This window comes from Pomacea canaliculata, linkage group LG7 (genome assembly GCF_003073045.1).
Source record: "Pomacea canaliculata isolate SZHN2017 linkage group LG7, ASM307304v1, whole genome shotgun sequence".
Taxonomy (NCBI): domain Eukaryota; kingdom Metazoa; phylum Mollusca; class Gastropoda; order Architaenioglossa; family Ampullariidae; genus Pomacea; species Pomacea canaliculata.
The window spans coordinates 13,485,304-13,498,529 of record NC_037596.1 but is presented as its reverse complement, the minus strand read 5'-3'; the positions used below and the strand labels follow the sequence as shown (position 1 = coordinate 13,498,529).

The window sequence follows — 13,226 nt, the reverse complement described above, 5'->3', positions numbered from 1 at the left end:
AATACAAATGTGTGCTGTCCCATCCCATCCCATGGGACGTTTCCCATGGGATTCCCATTCCTATGGACAACACTGCTAATATCTGTCTCATACAGAAAGGAGATCCACCTCTTGTATAAGACATCAAATAATAATTGTCTGTAAATTGATACTGCAGACAAACTTGTGTCAAAATCTTACATAATCATGCCTTTTTTAATAATACAACGAGCCTGGCTGTACCTGGAATCGCGTTGCTATGAATTGAGTCGGAACCGAGAGAGGGAGCGTTGTGTGAAGTCCTCACAGCCTATTTATCCTTAATAGACAGGTGACCTGTGGACCTCTGCCCTTCGCCCTTTGAATTGTCTCGTCTGCGAGAAGCTGGAGCCTTCGCATAATTCTCCGGGTCACTTACACACCCGGACAACCGCGAAGTGTAGGTAGTCAACCCGCTGAACTTCATGTGCATAAAAGGGTTTTTACAAGACGAATTCTTGAAATTTATGTTACAATAACTATCGGCACTAGTTTGTTGCCTGTTTCTTTCTCTATAGTAGGTTCCGTTACCTGCCATCAAACATTTTGTTTACTTTATATAAAGTCTCCTAAAAATATGGGTATAAACACTCACTTCCTTTGTACACTGTTTTCATTCCTTTTTTGTGTGCTCTAACTTTTGTTTTGTGTTAGTTGAGCAGTTGAGCACACTCTTCTCAGTTTTAGGACTAGATGTAAAAATCATTTTTTATTTACATTATTCTTCCCACCCTTCATAAATAAAAAAAAGTGTCGTTATCAATGTTATTGTCATTCACTCTCTTGTTTTTAAACAAGTCTTTCTTTCAGGTCAAAGCAGCATCTCTCTGCTTTGAACTTGCTCCTGACCTGCCGCTTTTACCGTTTTGTGCACCTGGAGTTTTTTTACGGGTGGTGAATCATCCTTGCTGTTGCCGGAGCAGGGAGGTAGCACTTATCCAAGCAAAGGAGGTTATCTTTCAATCTCTCGCTGACTTGTCCGGAAAAAAGAACTCCACTTTTAGCCAATGCTGCAAGGCATCGCATGCAGTGATAACAATAACTAAACGGCAAGATATGGTGATGCTCATATGTAATAAACCCTGGGAATGAATGTTCAACACAGATGGAGTCAGCGTTGGATACCGAGTGTTGCTTCTGGTTTACACATGAATCATACATGTTATGGCGGGGAAGCCGGGGAGTATGACAATGGACTGGACATGCAATATTAATGGATATATCTGCCAATAACTCCAACGATATCACGTCAATGCTGTAATCAAATTCTGAAAATTTTGCTTACATCTGATCAAAATTATAGACATAAAAATAATTAAACAGAAAAAGTATATTAACGGTCTAATAAGCATGGTAGAACCTTACATTGTTTACCCAATTTGTGTTTACAAAGTCTTCTTTAACTTTTTTAGAAAAAAAAATAGCGAACAAATTCTCGTTCTTTCTCTAAAAGTATCCTGCGAAATAAATTCTAAAAAAATATGTTATAAACGAACCCTCTTACTCCAAGAAATTATGGGAGTAAAGCTACAGCAACAGACGGATGCAAAGACATCTTGGAAGAGTGTAATCATTGCTATTAGCGAAGTGTTAAAGTTTTTACGCTTTATTTCGTTCTTTGGGATTTTTTTTTAAAAAAGATGCATATGTAAAGTGAAAAATATCAGGATATTGTATTGACACATTCGCATTACTAATACTATAATGTTGGCACTATTTGTCACTTTTTCACAGGAATAAACTATCCGGTGCTCTGTCGTAGCCAAGTTCTGCCTCGGTTTTCATTCAAAATACGACACCGCATGTCTTCCATGCCAATGAGTCTGAAGACTTTTAATTGCCTCTGGCGGAAGTAGCGATGTATAGTAGTAGATACATCACTCTGTCGGAGCTTATGTCAGTCTTTATGATAAGCTTGGCTTGAGAACTATAATCCTGCTTCCTGTAGAATTATTAACGACTTCATTTGCTTGTTTAAATGAACTTTTTTTTTATAAAAAAAGCCATTCGTCAAGGAAATTGGAAGGGTTTCTTTTTTCTTCCTTGCGCATCTCAATGTCGTCGTGCAATCTTTCTCTCACACACACGCACGTGCGCTTGCGCGTTTATTTCTGAGACCAACTCAGTTTAGAATACTTTGACATTTGCTGTGCATAAGGGAAAAAAAAACAGCAACCAAAGAAATAAAACAAAAACGCTAACATGAAACGGAAATTGACAGTACTTATTACAGACTTTTTGTCTGGCGCTACTGATCCAAGCAGATGCGATCCGCTGGCCTTTAGCGCAAACGAGCAGGTACCCCATGGGATGCGCCACTCAAATGTTCGACAGAGTCATCTCCAGGCAGGTGCAGCGGCAAGAAAATTCGGCTTAATTATGCCAGGCAGGAAGCGGTTTCCAGCTCTCAGTCACACTAAACCATAGCAGCGGATATGACCAATTCTTGACGAGGGGTTAAAACGGTTTCCCTTTCCCCTACCTACATGAAACAGCAACCTCCCCCGCACCTCCATTCATCTGTTCCATCCTCAGAAAAAAAAATTGTTAGCATAAAACTTGTATCCTGCTTTCAAGCGCTTTCAGTAGAGGCTCGATCATTATATATCAAGCAGCGGAAAAGTGTGTTCGAATCCTCGCTTTTCCAGACAGTACACGCATAGCATTTTAAGGATGAGAACCCATGAATTCGTCCTGAACCTAACACATGTCTGTAACATGCATACACATGTAAACATGTGATGGTCGGAGGTTTTTTTCCCGGGTATTCATACATACAGATAGGCTATGCGCCAAAGAGCAACAACCCCCTATCGGAACTGTCTACACCCAACCCTTTTCCACGTCTCGACCCAGGTTTAATCTCTGTTATATATATATAGTGGGTTTTTTTTTTCTTCAGGAAAATGATTCGCGCTGACGTTCCCTCCAGCAGCACTCTCTAATGCAACCTTTGAACATTTTCACTAGCTTTTAATTTGATATCGGCTAGGCTGTCAGTGTGATGCTGAGAGTAACTGTTGGCAGTGCCTGTAGGAACCGAGGGCAGCCGCCCCCTCAAAAAAGATACTGATGAGACAAGAACAGCATGAAGTTTGGCCCTCCTTCCATCACCCACCCCATACCAAAGCCGAGCATCTTCTGGTTGGGGCTCAAAAGCTGAACAAATAGGGATGAAGGAGGTGTAGACTACTTTTGCGTGTGACCGGATGACAAATTAAAATACTTGTATAAATGTGTTTATGTAAAACGTAAAAATTTCGTGTTAGTTCGGCATACACCGATTCTGTATCATGTAAAGAATGTATATTAATTTAACAGGAGAAAGATTTGTTATCGTCATCAGCACAGCATCCAAAGGATGTGCAATGAAATAATAATAATAAAAAAAAAATCGGACCATCCATCAAGAATCGTAAATTAGCAGTACACGAGTTTCGATCATCGTTTTTGTAGCAGTCCACTTGTCCACTTGCGGTGCAAACAGGATGCAACTGTTTCTGCGATCAGTAGCGTTAGACGTTAGAGTGGCTCGACGTTACTAATACTTAAAATACCTAACCCCCTATTTTCCTTGAATGAAATCGTCCACATCGACACTGGTTGGTTTACGCACCACAGAGGTTGAGTCTATATCGCCAACCAGATAGGGGGGAAAGGTTGAGAGGTACGGTAAGTCAGCACGCACTCAACCCTCCGGGATATTTTCCTACCAGGCGCCATCCAATGTGTTCTGGACGCATGTTGTGCTGTTCTTGGGTTGTGTTTACACTCGTGTAGCCTTGAAAACAACCCGCGTCTGGGGGATTTATGGAGGTGGTCTAACTTCTGTCATCGTGCTCAAGTCGGTCGCCAAACTTTTTCGGTGGGAGAGCCACTCGTCGGGAGGATCAAACGGAAACCGCCGGCAGCCATCGGACTTCGTAAGTATGAGTAAACCACGCGACTGTCAAGTGTCGTTGTGAGTGTGCAAAGTGTACTGTCTGTCTGTCCTCCACCACCCGACTCCTACCCGTGTTTTCTGCTTACATTAATTGCTGAGTTCAAAACTTCCAGGGTGTCCCATGGTCCCGACTTAGCCAAGTGCACTTTATTATTACTGTCAGTACTTATGTCAGCCACTCACACTGTCTAGTTCTCAAGTCAACAAATTTATATCCCAAATTCAGCAGATCGTAGATAACTGATTGTTTCAGACCACTCAGGAAATGCATGCATATCAAGCCTGCATTTAAGCCAGTCAAACCTGCATTTAAATTGCTTACAAATAACTGGTTTTTTTTGGGTCGCCAGAATTTCAAAAAAGCAATCGCATTTTGATCAAAGGGTATTTTGTTAGTCGAAAGAACTTGCTGTTTCATTCATATGTGTTTCACTTTTTTGGAGCTTGACAACCGGCACGTCGGCATTGTATAACTGAGGCCACTTTTTGGCCTCGAAAAAAACACTAGGACGATAGGAGATAAAATATTCAGGCAGTCATGGATATTTTGTTCTCTGAACCCAAGATAGCAGCTAAATTAAACACTTAACTTATCCTCTTTTGTCTTGTAATGCAGCAGAATAGTTCATAGAAAACGCGATAAAGAATATGAATGTTTTTAGATAAAGGAGATATAGCTAATTGGGTTTTACTTTTCAAAAGAAACTGGAGAAAAAAGGCAGTATTGTATCATTAAAGTTTTTTAATAGCTTAGAAAACTGGTTGTAAAGGCCAAAGGATTGTTATTCTTGATGACTTTTTGCTAGTACATAGAAGTGTAATCATTTGGGTCTTCATACTAGTGGAGGATGTTTTTATTGTTTTGAGGGTTTAGCGATGATTAGTGTCAAATGAAAGGACATAAGTCCATCTTGATGCAAGCTGTTGGAAGGATATAGCAACATTGAATATATTTGAGTGGGTCTGAAAAGTATGCCTGTGCAAATAGACTAAAAGTGTATGTGCATGCACATGCATGCAAGAGAGAAAAACTTCAGTGAAATACAAGTTCTGGAGGGGATAGGGGAGTAATTCTAAGAAAACCACAAGATATAGAAATAAGCCTAGGTATATAAACAGGTAAAACCAGTTTGATTTTTCCATAATCTCACAAGAACAGAAATACTTTTGTGGCCTTTATTTAAAACTTTGACCCATACTTTAGACCAGGATGCACACATGAGTCTCTACCAGTGACTCAAGACAACAAAGTTTCTTTTATGATCATAAAGATTTATTTATAAATGTGAAGGAAGTCATAACAGTTTACTGGAATTTAAGAAATTTTTTTTACTATTGTTCAGTTTTCATTTTTAAATGAACTATATACATGTTAGTGTGTGTGTGTAGTGTGTGTGTGTAGTGTGTGTGTGTAGTGTGTGTGTGTGAATACATGTGCCTATTTAGTCCTAATATTATTTTTTTAGTCCTTTTCAATTTGTGTCTGATAGTGTTAAGCCTACATTAAAATAATTTCAATTTAAAATTATAATTGTCATGATTTAAGATACATTATTGTTAGGCCATTTACTGCAGTTTAGATAGATAGGGGAACAAATATGATGGGTGGTACACTGAAAGCTAAAGGCACAGGCTGATGAAGCAGTATTTCTGTATCAGTTCGAGTGACAACAACTAAGTCGGGAATTTGTAAGCTATTCAAGCATGTTTACTTTGGTAGCAATGCATCCTGCCTGTCACAGTGACTAGATGAAAAATAAACACCATATTCTGTATTGATGTAACAGTTTTCATAGATTTTGAAAAAATGGGGAGATAGATTTTGTTTTAGTTTGTATAAACAAGGCATTGACTGTCTAATGTTTATACATGTCCCTGTAACAGACTAGTTTTGACGTGGGATGTCTGCACACATTCATTTTTCTTTGCAAGTTCAGCCTAGCAGTGTATAGTTGTATGCCTTTTACTGTATTCACTATTTTTTAATAGTAAAATATCAGCTATCAGTGGATCTTAAGACAATATTTTTTTAGCATCAGCAGAAAAATTCATGATGGGATAATCCATGGCACAAAAAGTAGAGATGAGCCTGTTGTCTATGAATGCCCAGGATGTTGACTTTAGCTCTCAGAACAAAACACTTCACATAACAGCTGTGTGTATCTTCTGCAAGTTTTATCCCTCAAATGTCAGTGTGCATAAAGTGTTTCATCAGGGAGAGAGCTGCTCTTTTGTTCATGACTGTTACGAAGTGGACATTCTGAATGTATAATTTTTTAATATCTGTCAAAGAATCCTTCAGCTGACTGCTTCTCCTTTGAACAGCACAGTGTTAGGAATTGAAGCAGTCATCATTATTGATTAGGAGAGGTTAACACTCCCAGGGCTGACTCACTAGAAGAGTTCCAGTTAGATGAACAATTGTTTGTATCACATTTTAAAGTTTAATTTTGGTTGAATTTCTCATCACACCACCATCAACAACAACAATAATAAATTTACAGTTAGATCTTTTAATCTAAATCATTCTTGTTGAAAAGTGGAAAAACGCTAAGGCTAACGCTAAGAGGTAGTATTAAACAAATTTCATGAACATCAGAGAGAAATATTCTGGCAGCTGGCAAATCTCCAGCATTTGTAAATGCCAGTGCTTATCTCTGAGATCAGAAAAAATAGGAAGGTGTTAAAAGCTTGCATGAGAGATTGATTAAAACTTGTACTTAACTGATCCCAGCTTGAACTTTTGTTCTTATTAATGCTATACCCCACAAAAGGGTTGTAGTGTTTAGAGATTTCTTTGAGATGTTTCAGTGGTAAACAGTGGTTGACTAAACTGCTTGATCAGCGTTAGTATCATTAGGCCATTATAGCTTATTACAGAAGTTATTTTTGGTAAAGTTAATCAGTAGATGTTGGTGTTGATGAGATTATCTTAATCTGTTTGCTTTGAGACCATCTCATTATTATTATTAATGTTTGGGGTAAAGCCCTGTATAAATATACATTCATTATTATTAATAATCTCATTAGCTAACTACCATCCATCCAATCTGATGGAAGCTCTCTTGATGCCCATCATGACAAAATTGCAGACACTTTTGAATATAAGTCTGAAGATCACTCTGGGCCCTTTCAATAAATTTTGAGCATGTGATTCTATCAATAGTAAATTGTAATTTGTAGAGGGGATATATAATTCATAACTGGAGGTGGAGGGGGTAATTGGTGTTTTATACCAAGCAAACAGCTAAGGCTATTTCTTGGCAAAGTAGCAGGTGCCACATGCAGAGAAAAAGCAGTATGCCCAAAATGAGATCTGAATCCAGGACAATCACTGAAAGTAAAAATTTCAGTCTTGCAGTTTTCAAGACCTTTGAGTTTGAGTGTAAGGGTTTCATTAGATTTCACTGCTGGTTGTGCTGCTTCTGTGGCGATTTGATAGCACATAATGTTTAAGCACCTTATTGCTAATTTAATTGCATTAATGCATCGTATCATTTCATGTCATTTATTGTAGTGCTTTATGAATGTCTGGAATAAATTCAGGCAGCTATGCGGAGGAAATGCTGATAAAATACCCATATTTTCAAAGTTCATGTTGACTAGATCTGATAAAATTCATTTATCAGAGTGTTAGGGACAGCTAAAGAATGGCACCTTTGTTCACATTTGGTAAAAACAGAAGCAGAAGATGGTTTTGCCAGAAGAAATAACTTGGCTGATTAGTAAACCCACCAAACCTCTTCACTTATCACTTAGCGGCAGTGAGATTTTCTGATTAGAGGCTCAACCACTTGCTCTATTGCTGTCTTGTTTATGGCCCCTAGCAGCATTGAAAGAGGAACCCATGTGGGACCAATATGGGACCCATATGGGATTTACCCGGTTACCTGGGATTCATCTGCCAAAATCTATATGGGTCCCAGGCCGAAAATGAAAGCTGGTAAAGCATGGGACCCATATGTCTTTTCCCGTGTAAAAACCGGGTAGATCCCAGATAAATCCCAGTGAATTCTTTGATGATGATTATTGGTATTTTTAGGTATTTTGACATTATCCTGATTGACAACAATGTAAATCACATATGCCAAAATTCCTAAAAATACCAATAATATCAAATACAATCAAAATAACCTTATAAATGCCAAACAAATGATTAATAAGGGAGTGTTTTGCCATGATTACAATTAATTAAGCAGCAAAAAAGTGCACAAAAATGCAAAATGTTACACAAAAAAAAACAACAAAAACATGATTTGTCTTTTACTGACGTTTATTGAAGTTAAAATGTCTGTGCACATAAGGATAAAAAGCCACAGGTCATAAAAAAATAATTTTAAAGTATACAATGAATTGTGAAGCATGTCCATTATAAAATGGCATAAACAAATGTTCTCTACTAATGACATGATTATATGCATTATTACATCGTTTTATTATGACTTAGAGTTGATAGAAGAGAAGCAAAAACACGTAACCCCACGGACAAACATTAAAATATAAAAAACTTCCTGCAAAGTATTTAGCATTAAATATAGATATTATCTTTCGCCAAAACGCAGAAGCAGTCAAAGATCTATTACAATATACTCAAAATGCATGGAACATAGTGAGGTGGACATTAGAACAACCTGACAAATTGCTTTCAAAAAGGGGTTATTTACAGCCTTCAACAGACCTTGTCTTATAACTAAACTAACATCCCACCGGGAGATTTCAAACTATAAAAAGCGTTCCCAGAGCTGGGTATCTGCCAGTTCTTCTGGAATAATACATAACACAACCACGTAATAAAATCAATAATGCAAATATTACAACTATCGCTACATCTATATATAAATGCCGCCTGCCATCAACAAAAAAAAAATCCTCCGTTAAACAAACTACAACACAGTACTAGTTATAATTATAATCATCAGGTAAAGAAGTCGTAACAGAGGCTTTTACGTCGTTGCTCCCACCCATACATTTAGCTGACCTTGTACAGGACTGTCCGCTCGAAAGACATTAAGCCCTATCCCTTCTGCTTATGTCTCTTTAGACTCACCACAAAAGGGCCCTAGCTAACCAAATTCGATGTCACCCCAAATAGGCCCAAACTGACCGTCACCATTCTGTAGCTTCAGGATACCCACTCCTCAACTTTTGTTTCCTTGCAGGCATCTGTAAAAATATGATACAAATAATACGAAAAAGAATTATGAAGTCCGATTATTAAATAAGTTAATTACACTAAAATTGCATGAGTAACACAACCCGAGATACCCTAATAATCCAGAATATTATAATGGAAAAAAAAGGAAGGAAACAACGCAATCCTATAGATATGTAAATGTGCCCATAAACAATTTTAAGTGGTGCAAAACATGTTTATATATTGCAGCAAAGGTATCCATATGTTGGATACTGCATTCAAGACTTTCTTAGACACACTAACTCTGACATATTACTTGATTTTTTTTTATTAAATCTCTCAATAAATAAGCGAAACAGTAAAGAATGTTACTAAATCTTACTTCGCCGATTCATTCTTTCTACACAGCGTTAACCGCTGATTAAGGCTAGGAACTGTGCATAAAACCATGTGTCTACTTTAAATTCTTCCAATTGTAATTGGATCAATCAATGAAATGAGGAGTAAAGAGAGAAAGAATTCGACTTCAGGCTCAGAGCTTTGCTTTCCCTGCTAATGTGTTTTAATCTAATCATCAAAATAAGTCAACTCTTTAAATCCTTACCCTTGATTGTTTTGTAAATAAAGGAAGTGGTTCCTGAGTCCCTTCTTCTCTTTCAGCTCATTAAAGTTGTGAAAAACACAGCTGACAGTTGAACATTAGCACACGATAGTGATGCTCCTCAATCACAATGCTTTTACAGTGAATATTAACTACACCTGCGCTCAATGGCATGTCCTGGAAACCAGGAAACCTAAGCCTTAACATCTTTATTTAACAATAAACACGTGCGTGTGGCCTATCATGATGATCATGTTCTGAGAACTAGTATTATAAACAAAATATGGATCAAAACGCATTAAGGAAATTTTCCCATTTTCTTCTTGTAACACGCCTGAAGTTGGTTAACATGAAAATTTATTACTTCAGCTGTAATCCATGCCAACATAACAATGCCTTTGTTCTTTTCTTATACTGCAGCAATCGTCATAGGTCTGTTCTATAAACATAAACATGTAATACCAAAAACCATTCAATAATGGAATCGTCAGAAATCAATTTGACTCCTCTACGTTATAAATCAGGAATACAGCACATCCCAACTTGTCCTTTTTCAGGTCAAAGTCTTCCAATCCACACTCCAATGGTACAACATCCTCTGAAGATTTACAAGGGAACCTGGAACCTAACCTCTTGGCAGTGTTTCCTCCTGTACCATCCTAATCTAAGGATAAGTTAAGATTATCTCCCATCCTTTTAATAAATCTCCTTATTCACATCTTCTCTTATACTCATTCCCTCTCCATCTCTTCCCAGAAAGACAGTTATTGCTGCCCTGTCTTACCAAGCTTTCTTCATAGTAATGAAAAGCTTGAAACTGCACGAATCACAATAGCATGAAAAACATGAGTACAGAATTCCTTCTTTTGTCGTCGGTCGCATAAACACTTCACAATGCTTGCGAAAATATATTACTACTTCTCCTGTTGTCTTTTCTCTATTTGTCATATACTATTTGAATATCCTGATTCCATTTTTTATCCATTTTTTTTTCACTATTACGCCAAAAGAAGTAAATACCTGCGGATTTTTCCACTTCTGGCTATATTTCATCAATAAACACTTAATAATATTCTTATCTCGGCAAGATGAGTAAGATAAACAATAACTTTTAATAAATGAATTAATAAAACATGAAATGACTTCAAATTTACCAATTCACAAAGGGTTGGGCAATCCGTATTCTGGCAGGTTATGAAAACTAAGAATAAAGAGATACCGTTGGAAGATTGTGAAAGGCCAAAGTGACACATATAGTACTTTGGCGACTACCTCTGCTTTGGGGACCACCTAGGCTGTACAACTACTTCGGCCGGCACCACGAGTATGGAAATGGTATGTTGGCACTGCCTGCAAATAATGAAATGAGATGCATTATTCTTTTCTCCTTCGCTGCTCTAAGTTAGCTGTGCTCAAGTGCCTGGTATCAAATGAATAATGTGCAAAAACTTTATTAGGGCTCACAACTTCCCAAAACTTAAAAGCTTTAGTTGATAATGATTGTTTAAAAATTTTATTAATTTCATAATATTTTACCAATCCAGACCAAAAGTAATATCAATATAATTTAAAATCGCCCTTATAAAAACAATAACTATTACACTTTTATAGTGCAAGCATAATATTGACCAAAGTTACAGTACCTGTTATTGGTGTCCAACAGGTCCAGATATCATTCTTTTTTATCTCTTTACTTATGTCCTGCGCACTCCATAAAACATAAAAAAGGAAAATAAAACAGAGAAATGAGCAGTTCATTTCTGAACAATTAAATGCTACACATGCTTCATAACTTACGTTTCTTTCTTGTATAAATTTATTATGAAGTTAAAAATTTGCACTTACTTAAATACTTGTGCAAGCGAACTGGATGTATTGATAGAAGCCATGAGGTAATCTGGTGGTATTCAAAATATGAAATAGCTTGAAGAATTATTAATGATGGTCGTGTTCAATTCCTGCGACCATCTGGTGAACTTTAAAATGGGCCTAGAACACAGCGTCCTGAAGAAATATACAGCTACTTGGCCCACCTTTAAACCGTTCTGCTTTCTTCCAAAAACTCACCGATGTGGTTGGTAGGTGTATGGATTTGGAGTGGTGGCCAGTTCTGGTGTTTGGTGTTTTTTTGGCTTGTGGTGTGATTATAGTCTCGAGGTTAGCTATGGCGATGGTGGGGGGTTGCGTTTTGTGAGTTTATTGTGATATTTGGTGGTGGTTGTCCTAGAGGTTGTATTTGTTGTGATTGGCAAAAGGGACTAGTTGGGTTGTCTCTAGATTTTGTTTGGGTAAACATCACTGTTTAAATTGTGTAAAAGCATTAAATAAATATGTATGTAACATGCATAAAATTTGCACTGATTAGTTCAGATGCAGGTGTTAAACACAAACCGCCCAGTACAATTTCTTTCCCTCAAAGGCCCCCCACAAACCCTGTGACCCATGATTTACCTCCCTTTTCAAGAAATTATAAAAGTAACTAAACAAGACCAGAAGAACAATTCAATTGATAATGACAGCATTCAAAATGTGTTCTGAAGTGGAACAGTCTTACCTTAATCTTTCTTTAAGAACGTACTTTCCCTGATAAATCCAACCAGACTAGATTTTTAGGACAAGATTCTTTAAGTCCAAAGTGAAAAATAATAATTTCAGAAACTATTTTCTACAGAATCTAAGTCTTCGTTCTGGCGGGTTTTCCACCCAGTTGTTCTGGGCCATCTCCCAACTTTGGGTAGAAAGGATGGTGGTATGTTGGTAATACGTAGAATACTCAGTAAACAAGACAAAGACTAATTTGAAACATGTACAAATTGGCTTTGCCACAAGTGCTACCATCCTGATACAAATCTTTTCTGATAGCGCTTGGTATTCTGTAATTTGAATATATTAGTGTTGCTTCTGTTTCATTTGATTAACTTATCTAAGATCTAAATAATTCAATGCAAAGAATTCCTTTCCATTACATTGTTGTCGTCTTTGATCCCTCGATCTACTGGCTATCTCGGAGTCTGCTGAAAATATCCGATTCTGCTTAGAGTGGAATGCATAACAGCTGAAGAGGTGGAAAGTAGTCGGCCACGATACAATCCGCCTATCACCAAGCTTATATCTCCTAAAGACCCGGAACATTCTGAAGCCTCCGCATTCTCTGCATCATCTAATTGGACGACTATAAAATTTAATTTATCAAAAATTGCTAGGTTCAGAACTGGCGCCTCGAGTCCTGCCTTTCACTTCCTTTCTTGGAAAACTCATGATTAATTAATTAGCTTTTCGTGTATTTACTAAGAGCAAGTGTGCTCTTAAATATCTTACTTCTCTGAGCGATAGGTATTTACCTGGCAATTGAATTTGGAGACCATTATATCAGATGAATAAATACATTAGTATATTTTTTACTTAGAGTTCTGCAGTCATAAAGTAATTAGAAAAACGTACTTGTAACTTGTCGTAAACAGCCGAGAATAGTCTTGCTTGCTTAATTTGATACTGGAAGAAAAACACCTAATAAAATATTCATCTCCAAA

The 13,226-nt window shown here is 37.2% G+C and overlaps 1 protein-coding gene across 1 annotated transcript in view; it reads left to right on the top strand.

The window, feature by feature from the left end:
- The first annotated feature begins 3,684 nt into the window (after positions 1–3,684).
- Positions 3,685–13,226, top strand: part of LOC112567902 (pleckstrin homology-like domain family B member 1) — a 121,607-nt gene continuing 112,065 nt past the window's right edge. The window contains 1 exon segment of the mRNA XM_025244777.1: positions 3,685–3,941. The gene's annotated coding sequence lies outside the window, so the exon portion shown is untranslated.